Source organism: Leopardus geoffroyi, chromosome C2 (assembly GCF_018350155.1).
Source record: "Leopardus geoffroyi isolate Oge1 chromosome C2, O.geoffroyi_Oge1_pat1.0, whole genome shotgun sequence".
NCBI lineage: Eukaryota > Metazoa > Chordata > Mammalia > Carnivora > Felidae > Leopardus > Leopardus geoffroyi.
Genome location: NC_059333.1, coordinates 3,291,206 through 3,304,319, shown reverse-complemented (window position 1 = coordinate 3,304,319; position 13,114 = coordinate 3,291,206).

The window sequence follows — 13,114 nt, the reverse complement described above, 5'->3', positions numbered from 1 at the left end:
GGACGCGCCGCCCCACACCCCACCCTGTTCGGCTAGTCGCTCAAATCCCCCAGCTCGCCCAGGCCCGCGGCTTGCCGGGCCCCGCAGCTGCCGGTGTCCCCACAGATCGGCTTTCCACGCGGAAGCCAGAGAGGTCTTGGCAGATCACAGATCTCATCTTAAAACCAACAGGTGGCAGGGCGCCTGGGTGGCTCAGTCGGTTAATCATCCAACTTCAGCTCAGGTCATGATCTTCCTGTTCATGAGTTCGAGCCCCACGTCAGGCTCTCTGCTGACAGCGCAGTCCTCCGTCCCCCTCTATCCCTCTCTCTCAAAAATAAACATCAAAAAAAAAAACACAACACAACAGCAACAGGTGGGTTCTCACTGCTCTCCTGGCCAAGACCAAAGTCCAAGTCCTAATCATGCACTATCAGAATGCCTGTGGTCTGGCCCCCACCTACTCGGCAGCCTCTCTCCCTACCAGGCCCTTTCATTCCCGGTGCTCTAGCCATCACTGCCCTTCCTTCCATTGGCACAAGGCACTCACTAACCACAGGGCCTTAGCACATGCCATTCTTTCTGCCTGAAATGTTCTCCCCAGCGCTCCATCTGTTTATTGTAACCGGTAAATTTCAGTCACCCGATTTCATTTCAGGGGCAACATCACTTAATCAGGGAAACCTTCCCTGCCTTTCCATCCTTTGCATTCCTGACTATTTGTTTACTGTCTCTCCAGACTACAGATGCCTAATTTTGCACATCACTGGTTTTCCCAACTTGCAACACAATGCCTGGTGAAAAGTCAGTGCTCAACCAATATTTGCTCCACAGGCGTGGAGTAACTTGTCTTAAAAGAGCAGCTACTGTTACAAAAGAGTGACGGACCTATGACAGGAAGGAGGTATAGGAAACTAGAAGAATGCTGGCCCTAACCGACCTCCTGTATGAAACAAGGATGAATTTATACCCAAATCAAAGGTGGCTGCTGTTGGCAAAGCAGAAAGCTTGAGAGAAGCCAGGCTGCCTTGAAAGCAATGAGGTTAAAGGGATTTTCATGGAAGCACAAACTGGAAGAGAGTTTGTGTATCATGGGACAAAGGACACAGGGCTGGAGAGAAGGGGAAGAAGAGGCAAAAACATTACAAGGGAGGATTACTAGAGGGGTTGCCACTGGGCAGTGCCCACAGTGGAAGCAGGACACTTCATTGTTTCTGAAAAGGAATCTGCCATAAACACCATTTCTATTGGGAAGCCTGGGGGCTCAGTCGGCTCAGATCATGATCTCAGGGTTCATGGATTCCAGCCACACATTGGGCTCTGTGCTGACAGCTAAGAGCCTGGAGCCTTCTTCAGATTCTCTGTCTCCCTCCCTCTTTGCCCCTCTCCCACTCACACTCTGTCTCTCTCTCTCTCTCAAAAATAAATATTTTTAAAAAATCATTTCTATTTGACTACTCGAGCTGGCACAATGAAAGCCCATACTCATGGTCAGGGATATTTTTCAGGCATACAAATGAATTTACAATTTCCATTCTGGGCAGGACAATAATAAGACCACAGAGATCCTAGACGGGCCAGGCATCACTAGGCTCATGATCAGATACGACTTCTCTTACAATTATGGTTTACATCTTACATAATGTTCCATAATACACATTCTAGCAGATACAATTCTCTATAATGTACCTATTTGAAGTGCCCAGGGAAGTGTGACTGCCTTCGTGTTTTAAGTTACAACCTTGAGAAATAATTTTTTTCAACTGTAGAAACTAAAAAACAAAAACAAAAACTGTAGAGACTGAATAACAAAGATTAAGAGAAATCGTGCATTACCTCACGAGATACAGAGCATGTGTCAATGAGGTCTTAAAGAACTGTACCTGACCATCCAATGTAAACACAACCTGTTCATCTCGATCTTTGTGAGACGATGAACCATGTGCCTCATACTTTGAATTCGTACAGTACTTGTATCAACAAGATTTATTTGCTTAAAGATCCTTTTCCTCATCAAATTCCATGATAACCCAAACCTTTTCTTTGTCATTTTAATCAAGTCTGAATTGAAATGGTTTTAAAGCTTATTTTTATTTTCAGTTTTTTTTGTCTCTTCTGCTGCCACACAAATTTATTTTGTTGCGTGCTATCCGATGTTAATGTAGGTCTGTGAAAGTGTTAAGTGGTTTTTACCATCATTGCTGGGGTTTTTTTTTTTTTTCTTATGTTTATTTATTTTTGAGAGCTAGCCCACGCATGTGAGTGGGGGAGGGGCAAAGAGAGGGGAGGACAGAGGATCCGAAGTTGGCTCCAGGCTCTGTGCTGACGTCAGTGAGCCCCATCTGGGGCTCAAACCCACGAACCGAGATCACGACCTGAGCCGAAGTCAGATGCTCAAGCGACTGAGCCACCCAGGCGCCCCTAGCGTCGTTACTGTTATCTATACGTGTAAACTATTTCAGCATTAATTTGATGTGTTGGTATTTTACTACCTAATGTCTTTAGCATTTTATCCCAAACCCCCAACTCAAATTTCAGTTCGGTATAATTTGGCTGTTTTCTTTTATAATTTGTTAATGTAGCTACTAAAGTTATAACCAAGGTTTAACCTCTCTGAAATTTACAAATCAATGAGGGCATATCAGTCACTTACAGCTTGGATGAAAATGGAGAGCCATTTGGTTTTGTACTATTTCCTTGGTAATTTTCTCAAAGGAGCCTGCTGTGTTAACAGTAACAGTAGCTAGTAACTGTTTTGGTAGCTTATTAGCAACTGTATCTGTTCTCCGTTGTCATAGTAATACATAGTAAATATCTAACAAGTAACATACAGCAACAGATTTTGTGGCTTAAAGCAGTAATCAATCGTTGATTCAGCCCACAATTCCGTGGGTTGGCCATTTGGTCTGGACTGAGCTGGGTGGTTCTTCTGGGCTGGCTGGTCTTTGCTCCTGTGCCCGTGGCCTGCCACCTGGTTGGAAGAGAACTAGCTGGTCTAGGATGCGCTGGGACACAGCTCGTCTCTCTGTCATTCCTCGGAGGGGCACTGGGGCTTATTTACATGGCGGGCACACTCAAGAAAAAGCCCGCAGGCCTTGTGAGGTCCGTGTGTGGGACTGGTGTGCAGTTGTTTCTGACACAACCTATTGGCCAAAGCAAGACACAAGGGCAAAAAGATCCGAAGAAGGGGAAATAAACTTCCCCTGCTGGTGAAAGGAGCTGCAAAGTCACATTACAAAGGGCCTGGACACGGGGTGCCTGGGTGGCGCAGTCGGCTAAGTGTCCCCACTCTTGATTTCCTCTCAGGTTGTGATCCCGAGGTTCATGAGTTCGAGTCCCTCATGGGGCTCTGCACTGATGGTGAGAAGCCTGCGTGGGATTCTCTCTTTCTCTCTCTCTCTCTCTCTCTCTCTCTGCCCCTCTCCCAGGTGTGCATGCTCTCACTCTCTCCCTCAAAATAAATAAATAACAAAAAAGGGCCTGGATAAGGGAGGGGTGGAGAATTGATGCCATTTGTGCAGTCAATTCTACTACAGTCCGCCCTTTGGCCCCAATTATTGACACGTCTCCACCGGAAAAACACTCCCCTCCTCCCAAGATCCCCAAAAGTCTCACGCAGTACCAGTACCCGGCTCAAAGGGCAAGGTCTCGTGGCCCACACTAGGTCGGATGTGGCCCAGGCCCATAAACTAAACATATCAGTTATCCGGCCCCCACACGGCGTACAATGGCCACGAGGGAAAAGACAGCCACAGCGAACGCTGGCATTTGGAAAGGGGGAGAGGGAGTGCACAGAGCGATCACTGGTCCGCAGCAATCCCTAAATCCACTGGGGCAACGTGTTCAGGACCGCAGGAGTGGGGAGTGTCCTCTGATCAGGGTGTGTTCGGCCTGCTGGGAGCACTTCCCTAGGCCCTACCCCAACATGCCTCTTGCCTCTGCCCTCTTGGAGATCGCTCCTTGTCCGGCACCCTCTTGCTCGCTTTGAAAAATGTGCCCTTCAGGGACACACGCACCCCCATGTTTAGAGCAGCGCTATCGACGATAGCCAAAGTACGGAAAGAGCCCAAATGTCCATCGATGGATGAATGGATAAAGAAGATGTGGGATATATAGACGATGGAGTATTACTCGGCAATCAAAAAGAATGAAATCTTGCCATTGGCGACTACGTGGGTGGAACAGGAGGGGATTATGCGAAGCGAAATTAGTCAGAGAAAGACAAATATCACATGACTTCACTCATATGAGGACTTTAAGGGACAAAACAGGTGAACATAGGGAAGGAAAACAAAAATAATATAAAAACAGGGAGGGGGACAAAACAGAAGAGACTCGAATATGGAGAACAAACAGAGGGTTGCTGGAGGGGTTGTGGGGGGGGGATGGGCTAGATGGGGAAGGGGCTTAAGGAATCTACTCCTGAAATCATTGTTGAACCATATGCTAACTAACTTGGATGTAAATTTAAAAAATAAATTAAAAAAAATTTTTTTTAATTTTTTTTTTAACGTTTATTTATTTTTGAGACAGAGAGAGACCGAGCATGAGCGGGGGAGGGGCAGAGAGAGAGGGAGACACAGAATCCGAAACAGGCTCCAGGCTCTGAGCCGTCAGCCCAGAGCCCGACACGGGGCTCGAACTCACGGACCGCGAGATCGTGACCTGGCCGAAGTCGGACGCTTAACCAACCGAGCCACCCAGGCGCCCCTAAAAAAATTTTTTTTAAAAGAAAAGAAGGGGCGCCTGGGTGGCGCAGTCGGTTAAGCGTCCGATTTCAGCCAGGTCACGATCTCGCGGTCCGTGAGTTCGAGCCCCGTGTCGGGCTCTGGGCTGACGGCTCAGAGCCTGGAGCCTGTTTCGGATTCTGTGTCTCCCTCTCTCTCTGCCCCTCCCCCGTTCGTGCTCTGTCTCTCTCTGTCCCAAAAATAAATAAACGTTGAAAAAAAATTAAAAAAAAGAAAGAAAGAAAAGAAAAATGTGCACTTTAAGCAGCTTTTACACTCTTACCGCTCTTAGCAAATTGGAGGCCCACTGGCCTTTTTTCACTTAAACTGTCCAGTTCCCTGAAGCCAGCGGGTGGTGCTTTGTTCAACATGATGCCCGTGAGAACTTTGGGGGGGTGTCAGCATCGTGGCTGAACAAGATGCCCTTCGTCGTGCCCCCCACTCAGCAACAAGTTAGCATCCGTCCCTGCACAGAAAGCCTTTGTGGGAACTGTGGGGCCCAGCCCCGTATGCCAAGGAAACCCAGCAGAGTCTCTCCCACCCCCGGGTCGGGTCATAGGCACGCACACCTTGGTCCCAGCCGTGGAGCTTGCCCTGGCCGTGAAGTGGCCCCACCCTCTCTTGGCCGTGGCCTGGGAGCCCCTGGAAAACGCCATGTTAGTTCCCCCCAAGGGAAAGAGCTTTTGTGGGAGTCCAGGTAGAGACTACGAAAGACACCCGTGTCTCTCTTGCCCCTTCCAGAGTACTGAGTCAGGAGTGCTGGGGCAGCAAGGGCTGGGAGAGCAGCAGATAGGACTCTCACGGGCAAGAAGGGACCCCAACACTGCCAACTGCACTGCCCATGAGCCACGAGGGACACCTTGCCCGCAGACCCCCCACCGGCCCACTGGCCCCCCCCCCGGGCTCTGTGCACCTCACCCGCACACACCCCCAGAGTGCACTCCCAATGGCAACGACAGTGAGCTTTGGCAAACGGTGGGCACGCACGCATAATGGGCCCCAATCCAAGAGCTGAGGAGAGACAACCAACTTGACCTTCAACAACACCTTTGGGAAACCAGAGGAAGACTGTAGGCACTCAACCTGGTTACTTGCGGGGTGAAGAGAAGGCATACGATTGTGCTTAGGAATCAGCCACAAGGGGGAGCAAGAAATGTGGGGGAGGCAGGCCCACGGAAGGTCTGAGACAGCCCTGGGATCCCTAGCAGCACTGACGAAACCATACCAAAGGCAGTTAGCAGAGTTCAGAGGAAGTGACTGCTACCTCATTTTTTTTAACGTTTATTTATTTTTGAGAGAGAGAGAGACAGAGTGTGCGTGTGAGGGGAGGGGCAGAGAGAGAGGGAGGCACAGAATCCGAAGCAGGCTCCAGGCTCTGAGCTGCCGGCACAGAGCCCGACGCGGGGCTCGAACCCATGAACCGTGAGATCACGACCCGTGAGATCACGACCTGAGCCAAAGTCAGACGCTTAACCTACTGAGCCACCCAGCCAGGCACCCGGTCCTGTCTCCTCTTGACATCAATTAAACCAACACATTAGCATACAGAGATCAGCAAATGCTCCCAGGGCAATGTGGCTTGTTGTGGTTTCTTGCTCATTTTTAGGTCCCTGGGGACACACACTTCCTGTGGTCCTAGACATTCCAAACTATGAAAATAATGATCACACTAGGGGCGCCCAGGTGGCTCTGTCGGTTAAGCATCTGACTTCAGCTCAGGTCATGGTCTCGTGGTCCGTGAGTTTGAGCCCCGTGTCGGGCTCTGTGCTGACAGCTCAGAGCCTGGACCCTGCTTCAGATTCTATGTCTCCCTCTCTCTCTCTACCCCTCCCCTGCTCTCTCTCTCTCTATCTCAAAAATAAAGATTAAAAAAAATTTTTTTTAAATGATCACACTAGACCCAGATAGGCAGTCCTCACAAGCGCCTGGCGGACACACAAACCACATCAACCCAGGAGGGGGCACTCAGCCCAGGGCTTGGGAGTTCCCACAGACAGGAGCCCAGAAGTACACGGGCAGCAAGGGCATCAGTGCCCAGCAAGCGTGGACAAGTGACAACAGAACTGATCATTTGCCATGATGCCTGCGATGTTTTACCCAGCATCGTGAAATGTTCTGTGGCCCAACGGTTTTTCATAATATCTAGTGGCCAGACGCTCCCAGATGATGAGGGAGCATAAGCCAAGCTGAGGGACAAAATACAGGCTGGCAACCCCCCCCCCCCCCACACACACACACCCCAGTGAAGTCCGTGTGGCATTCCTCGGGCAGTCCTGTCGGGCCCAAGAACAAAGGAAAGGGGTTTAAGTGCTTGCCATGGTGATGTGGGGAAACTAAGGCAAATGAAAAATTAAGTTCCCTACTGCCTACAGCCCATTGACAAGTCCTTGAGACAGCAGAGTGACCCCCCCCCCCCCCCAGGAGCTCAGCTGCCTCAAGGATGACATTTTGCTGGGGGCAAAAGGGAATCTTGCCTTAACATTGTCCCAACCTCCAGGACCCTGTAAGTCTGCTTCCTTTATCTCAACTCCCCCAAGATACACGCTGGTGACCCTACTCCAAGCTTCTGGCCCCTGATATAGATCTGAAGGGGCTCGTGACTGAGGTTTTATTAAACAGTAATAAATGGCATTTCCCTAGAAACAGCTAGTCCCTCAAGGCCCTGGAAACCTTGCTTCCACAAGTCCTTAGAGACTTACTCTATCCTTGACCACCCCCCACCCAACCTGAGGGTATGTAATGAGTTACCAGTGCAGTTCTTCCTGCCCACAGGTCCTGTCCCCGTGCTCTAAGAAAATCACCTTTTGGCAACAAAGAATTCTTTCTTGGCCATCAGCGCCAGACCCCACAAACCCCCCATCACCCCAAAACTTCATCACAGAGACAGAAGTCAGTGTGTGTGTGTGTGTGTGTGTGTGTTTTATTTATTTATTTATTTATTTATTTATTTATTTATTTAAATTTTATTTTAGAGAGAGAGAGAGAGAAAATGAGAGAGCAAGTAGGGAAGAGGGGCAGAGGGAGAGTGAGAATTTTTGTTTAATGTTTATTTACTTTGGGGAGAGAGAGAGGGAGGAGAGGAGAATCCCAAGCAGGCTCTGCAATGTCAGCACAGAGCCTGACTCAGGGCTCAGACTCTCGAACTGAACTGTGAGATCATGGCCTGAGCTGAAGTCAGATGCTTAACCGACCGAACCACCCAGGCACTCTGGAGAGAGAGAGAATATTCAGCAGGCTCCACACTCAGGGCAGAGCCGTACTCGGACTCAGTCCGACCACCCTGGGATCATGACCTGAGCCAAAATCAAGAATTGAACATTTAACGGACTGAGCCACAGGGGTCCTCCAGCACGTGTGTTTTAAAGCACAGTTAGGGCTTATAGCACAATTTCACTTATAACTTTCCCTATTTCCTTATTTTCTTGACCAAAAAACTTTTAAATTTACTTTTCCTGTTTGCAGAACTACCTGTTTTTATCTCTTTTATTTTTTTAACTTTTTAATTTAAAGCAAAATTTTTTTGAGTTTATTTATGAGAGAGAGAGAGAGAGAGGGAGGGAGGGAGGGAGACAGCATGAGTGGGGGAGGGGCAGAGAGAGAGGGAGACAGAATCCGAAGGAGGCTCCAGGCTCTGAATTGTCAGCACAGAGCCCCACACGGGGCACGAACTCACAAACCATGAGACCATGACTTAAGCCGAGGTCGATCGCTTAACTGACTGAGCCACCCAGGAGCCCCTATCTGTTTTATTAAAAAGAATTTACCTTAATAAGAATAAGGCGTACTATATATGGTCATCCTAAAAGATATTAAAAAAATTTCTTTTAATGTTTATTTATTTTTGAAGGAAAGAAAGAGTGTGAACGGGGAAGGAGCAGAGAGAGGGGGAGACACCGAATCTGAAGCAGGCTCCAGGCTCTGAGCTGTCAGCACAGAGCCTGACGCGGGGCTTGAACTCATGTACCGCGAGATCATGACCTGAGCCAAAGTCGGATGCTTATCCGACTCAGCCATCCAGGCGCCCCCTAAACAATATTTAAAACCACAGTGTTATTGAAAGCTTTGTAAAAAATTTTTTTCAATTTACAACACATAATTAAGTTGTATTGACAGAGAAAAATGACATAATACATTTTCTTTGTGGCTTAAAAAGAATGTATGTGTTAGGCAAGAATGCACAGCTGAGGCATGGGTAAGGATGGTATGATACCTGAGTATTTTTATTTTCCTTTTTGGCCTAAACACCTTTGAGTTCAGGGTTTGGGTCCAACGAATGTTCCATTTCCTAGTTATCTTAAAAAGAAGCTCTAGCGGGGCGCCTGGGTGGCGCAGTCGGTTGGGCGTCCGACTTCAGCCAGGTCACGATCTCGCGGTCCGTGAGTTCGAGCCCCGCGTCGGGCTCTGGGCTGATGGCTCAGAGCCTGGAGCCTGTTTCTGATTCTGTGTCTCCCTCTCTCTCTGCCCCTCCCCCGTTCATGCTCTGTCTCTCTCTGTCCCAAAAATAAATAAACGTTGAAAAAACACATTTCATTTAAAAAAAAAAGAAGCTCTAGGATTGCCTGGGTGCCTTGGGTGGCTGTCACTTAAGTGTCCAATTTTTTTTTTTTCTTGAGAGAGAGAGAGAAAACATGAGGGGGGTGGGGGGCGCAGAGAGAGAAGAAGACAGAGATTCCCAAGCAGGCCCCGTGTTGTCAGTGCAAAGTCCGATTCGGGGATCGAGCTCACAAACTATGAGATCATGACCAGAGCCAAAGTCAAGAGCAGGACACTTAACTGACTGAGCCCCCCAGGCGCCCCGTGTCCAACTCTTGATTTTGGCTCAGGTCATGATCTCACAGTTTGTGAGCTCGATCCCCGAATTGGACTTTGTACTGACAGCACCAGGCCTGCTTGGGATTCTCTCTCTGTCCCTCTCTCTCTGTCCCTCCCCCCAAAAAATAAATTAAAAAAAAAATTGAAAGCTTAACTTGCCCTTAGGAGAGCTAAGGGAGATCTATAGTAATTTAGATAGAACTTTATGTGATTTTAAAAAAATTTTTTTCATGTTTATTTATTTTTGAGACAGAGAGAGACAGAGCATGAATGGGGGAGGGGCAGAGAGAGAGTGAGACACAGAATCAGAAGCAGGCTCCAGGCTTTGAGCTGTCAGCACAGAGCCCGACGCGGGGCTCGAACTCACGGACCGCGAGATCATGACCTGAGCCGAAGTCGGCCGCTTAACCGACTGAGCCACCCAGGCGCCCCGAACTTTATGTGATTAATAAAGAAATCTAGACAAACATAAGCTTTTGAGGTTTTTGTCTAAAAATGCTGAGTCAGTACTTGCTCGAGTTCTGGGCAGACCGGGCAGATTATTAAGGATTGGGGAAACAGAATCTAGTATACAGTTTTCCAGATGATTAGAAAAGATGATGTAATCCCTCCTCACAAATACTCCTGAAAGCACCGACCCTTCTCTGGCCTCTGTTTCTTTGATTTTTTTTGGAACACCTTATAGGTATTTGCCTCTTGCGGAGTCCTTTTGATGTGAAAAACAAAGGCAGAAGGAAATAGCAGATAAAATTAAATGTCCTTCTAACCTGCAGCCCATTGACAACTACTTGAGGCCCAGAGTAAAAGGTCTCTCCAGGAATTCTCTACTGTCTTGCTGCTAATGCTTTGCTAGAGGGCAAACAACCCCAGTTTGAAAATAGCTAGGCCTCCTGTATCGGAAGTCTTCTTTAGCATATGAAAATCCTCCTGGAAACTTCCCCTGGCCTTTACCTCCCCCAGCCCCATAGTACCTAACCAGTCTCTCCTCAGGGTCCTGTCCTCATGCTTTAATAAAACCACCGTTGTGGGGCGCCTGGGTGGCGCAGTCGGTTAAGCGTCCAACTTCAGCCAGGTCACGATCTCGCGGTCCGTGAGTTCGAGCCCCGCGTCGGGCTCTGGGCTGATGGCTCAGAGCCTGGAGCCTGTTTCCGATTCTGTGTCTCCCTCTCTCTCTGCCCCTCCCCCGTTCATGCTCTGTCTCTCTCTGTCCCAAAAATAAAGAAACGTTGAAAAAAAAAAAAAATTAAAACCACCGTTGTGAACCGGGGCATCTTCAAGAATTCTTTCTTGGCCATCGGCTCCGGACCCCACCGTCACCCCAAAAACCTCATCACTTTCTCTTCCCTTTGGCCAAATGTCGTGTAGGCCCACCTCAACTGCCCTACCCGTTAGCTTCCTAGTAGGCCCTGCCCCCTCCGGGCTTAGGCACTGGGCCTCCACATTGTTGCCATAGTTACCTTCACACACACTCAAGTTGACTCTTTGAAAACCATCAACATGGCCCCTCCCCACTTTTGTGTCTCTTCTTCCCCAGGCCTCCCCTCAACTATAAGTGCCCTCTCCTCAAGCCACTCTGGTTGGTAACCACACTGATCCCAATGAGGGAGGCCTTTCATTTTATTCTTGAGTCTTAACAACTTCAGCTACCTTTAGAGGGTTAAATTGAGGGCTCCAGATCTCTTGAAGGAGGGCGATAGGATTTCCCCATTCCAGATAAGCTTCCCCAAGTGGCAGCTGTGACTCCTCATGTTCAATATTCTTTTTTTTTTTTTTTCTTCATGTTTATTTGAGAGAGTGAGAGAGAGAGGGGCCAAGAGAGGGGGAGACAGAATCCGAAGCCGGCTCCAGGCTCTGAGCTGTCAGCACAGAGCCCGATGCGGGGCTCAAACTGCCAAACCACAAGATCATGACCTGAGCCAACGTTGGACGCTTAGCCAATTGAGCCACCCAGGTGCCCCATCACCCTCAATATTCTTGATCACCTTTAAAGAAAGCACGCTTTGATGAGGTTTGGGAGTGATGGTGGCGTCTAAAAAAGAATTCTTGACTCGTGTATGGTGCAAACAGGTGATTTTATGAAATCACAGGGACAGGACCTGTGGACAGAAAGAGCTGCACTGGGGTTGTGAAGAGTGACTGATTGTATACAAGGGAATTGAAGAGGGGGGAGGGTAAGGAAAAAGGCCTCCAAAAGGACTTTGACATGTGAAAGAGGACTCTTAAGATATTGGAGGCCTAGCTATTGTCAAGTTATGGTTGTTTTTCCCTTTAGCAAAGCATTAACATTAAGACCGTAGGGGGTTCCCGGAAAAACTTTTTACTCTGCCTGCCTCAAGTATTTGCCAAGGGGCTGCAGGTTATAAAGGAATTTAATTTTATCTGCCATTTCCTTCTGCCCTATTCCCCACATCACTAGGGAGGAGAGGGTGATGTTAGCGGTCCTGGAAACTGGGTGTATACATTTCTGGAGGTTAGGCTATTAATTAGATTGCTTTATCTTGTAATTTACTAAGACGTTGGTAAACTGATGGACACACATGTCCTGCAGGACTGCGATCTCCATCAGTTAACCATTTGTTTTCTTTCCTTTCCTTTGTTCTTAGGCAGCCAGGAGTGACTGAGGAATGTCACACACATCCCATCTGGTGGGGGGGGGGGCGGGGTTTAGCTTGTGCTTTGCCCTCCACTAGCCTTATGCCCCCTCATCAACTTCACAAACACAAGCGTGAACTTTCCGCTGGAGACAGCAGGTTAATTTGCTTTGAGTAAAGGATAATTCTTCTCTCACCAAGGTTTTTCTCCCTATGGAAACAAAGGAATTCTTTCTCATTATTATCCTAAGACCTAAGGTTGTCTTGTCTGCCTCCCTGGGTGACAGATGGCTGATTGCATTGCACTCGCTGGACTCAAGTCCCCTTTGATAAGTGTCTGAGGGGACCTGTTTCTGCCCATTTATCTGGCCACCCGAATGAATGTGCAGTTAGTCAAGGTGGGGTCGGAGGTGTGGGCAGGTTCACCTTCCAAGGGGTGCTGGACAGGGCAAGGCAGGGAGTCATGATCAATAGCGGAAGAAGGGGGCCAATGACTGACTACACCTGCTCCACAATCATGCCCAACTTTGGGGGAAGTCTTTGCAACGCAAGCCATAAACATTCGCGTAAAACGAAGCCTGCATTCCTGATCTGCATACAGCTCTGGTACAGGTGCCCTCATGGCCCCAAAGCGTGCCCTCGGCCGCCTGCAGGATGAGCAAGGAACGGTGGAGACCATGGGTGGCCACGCCCATCGGAGGATGGGGTGCGACCCGACGCCACAAGGTGGGCACGCTGAGGCCGCGGACCTCACGTGCCGAAGGGCTTCCAGTCCATCAAACACAGACGACTCTGGGTCAGGGCCAGGGACGTCCAGGATACGGTCTGAGGCCGGTGCACCTGGGAAAGAGACGCGAGCAGAAGCCGTGCCCGCCCTCCGCAGACAAGGACACGGCAACACCCTCTTCGGCGGCCACGCGCGCGTCCAGCCCCCGGCCGCGCGGGCGCAAACCGCTCCGCCTGTGATTGGCAGCTCCACGGGGGCGTGGCCTCGGCGCGCGCAGC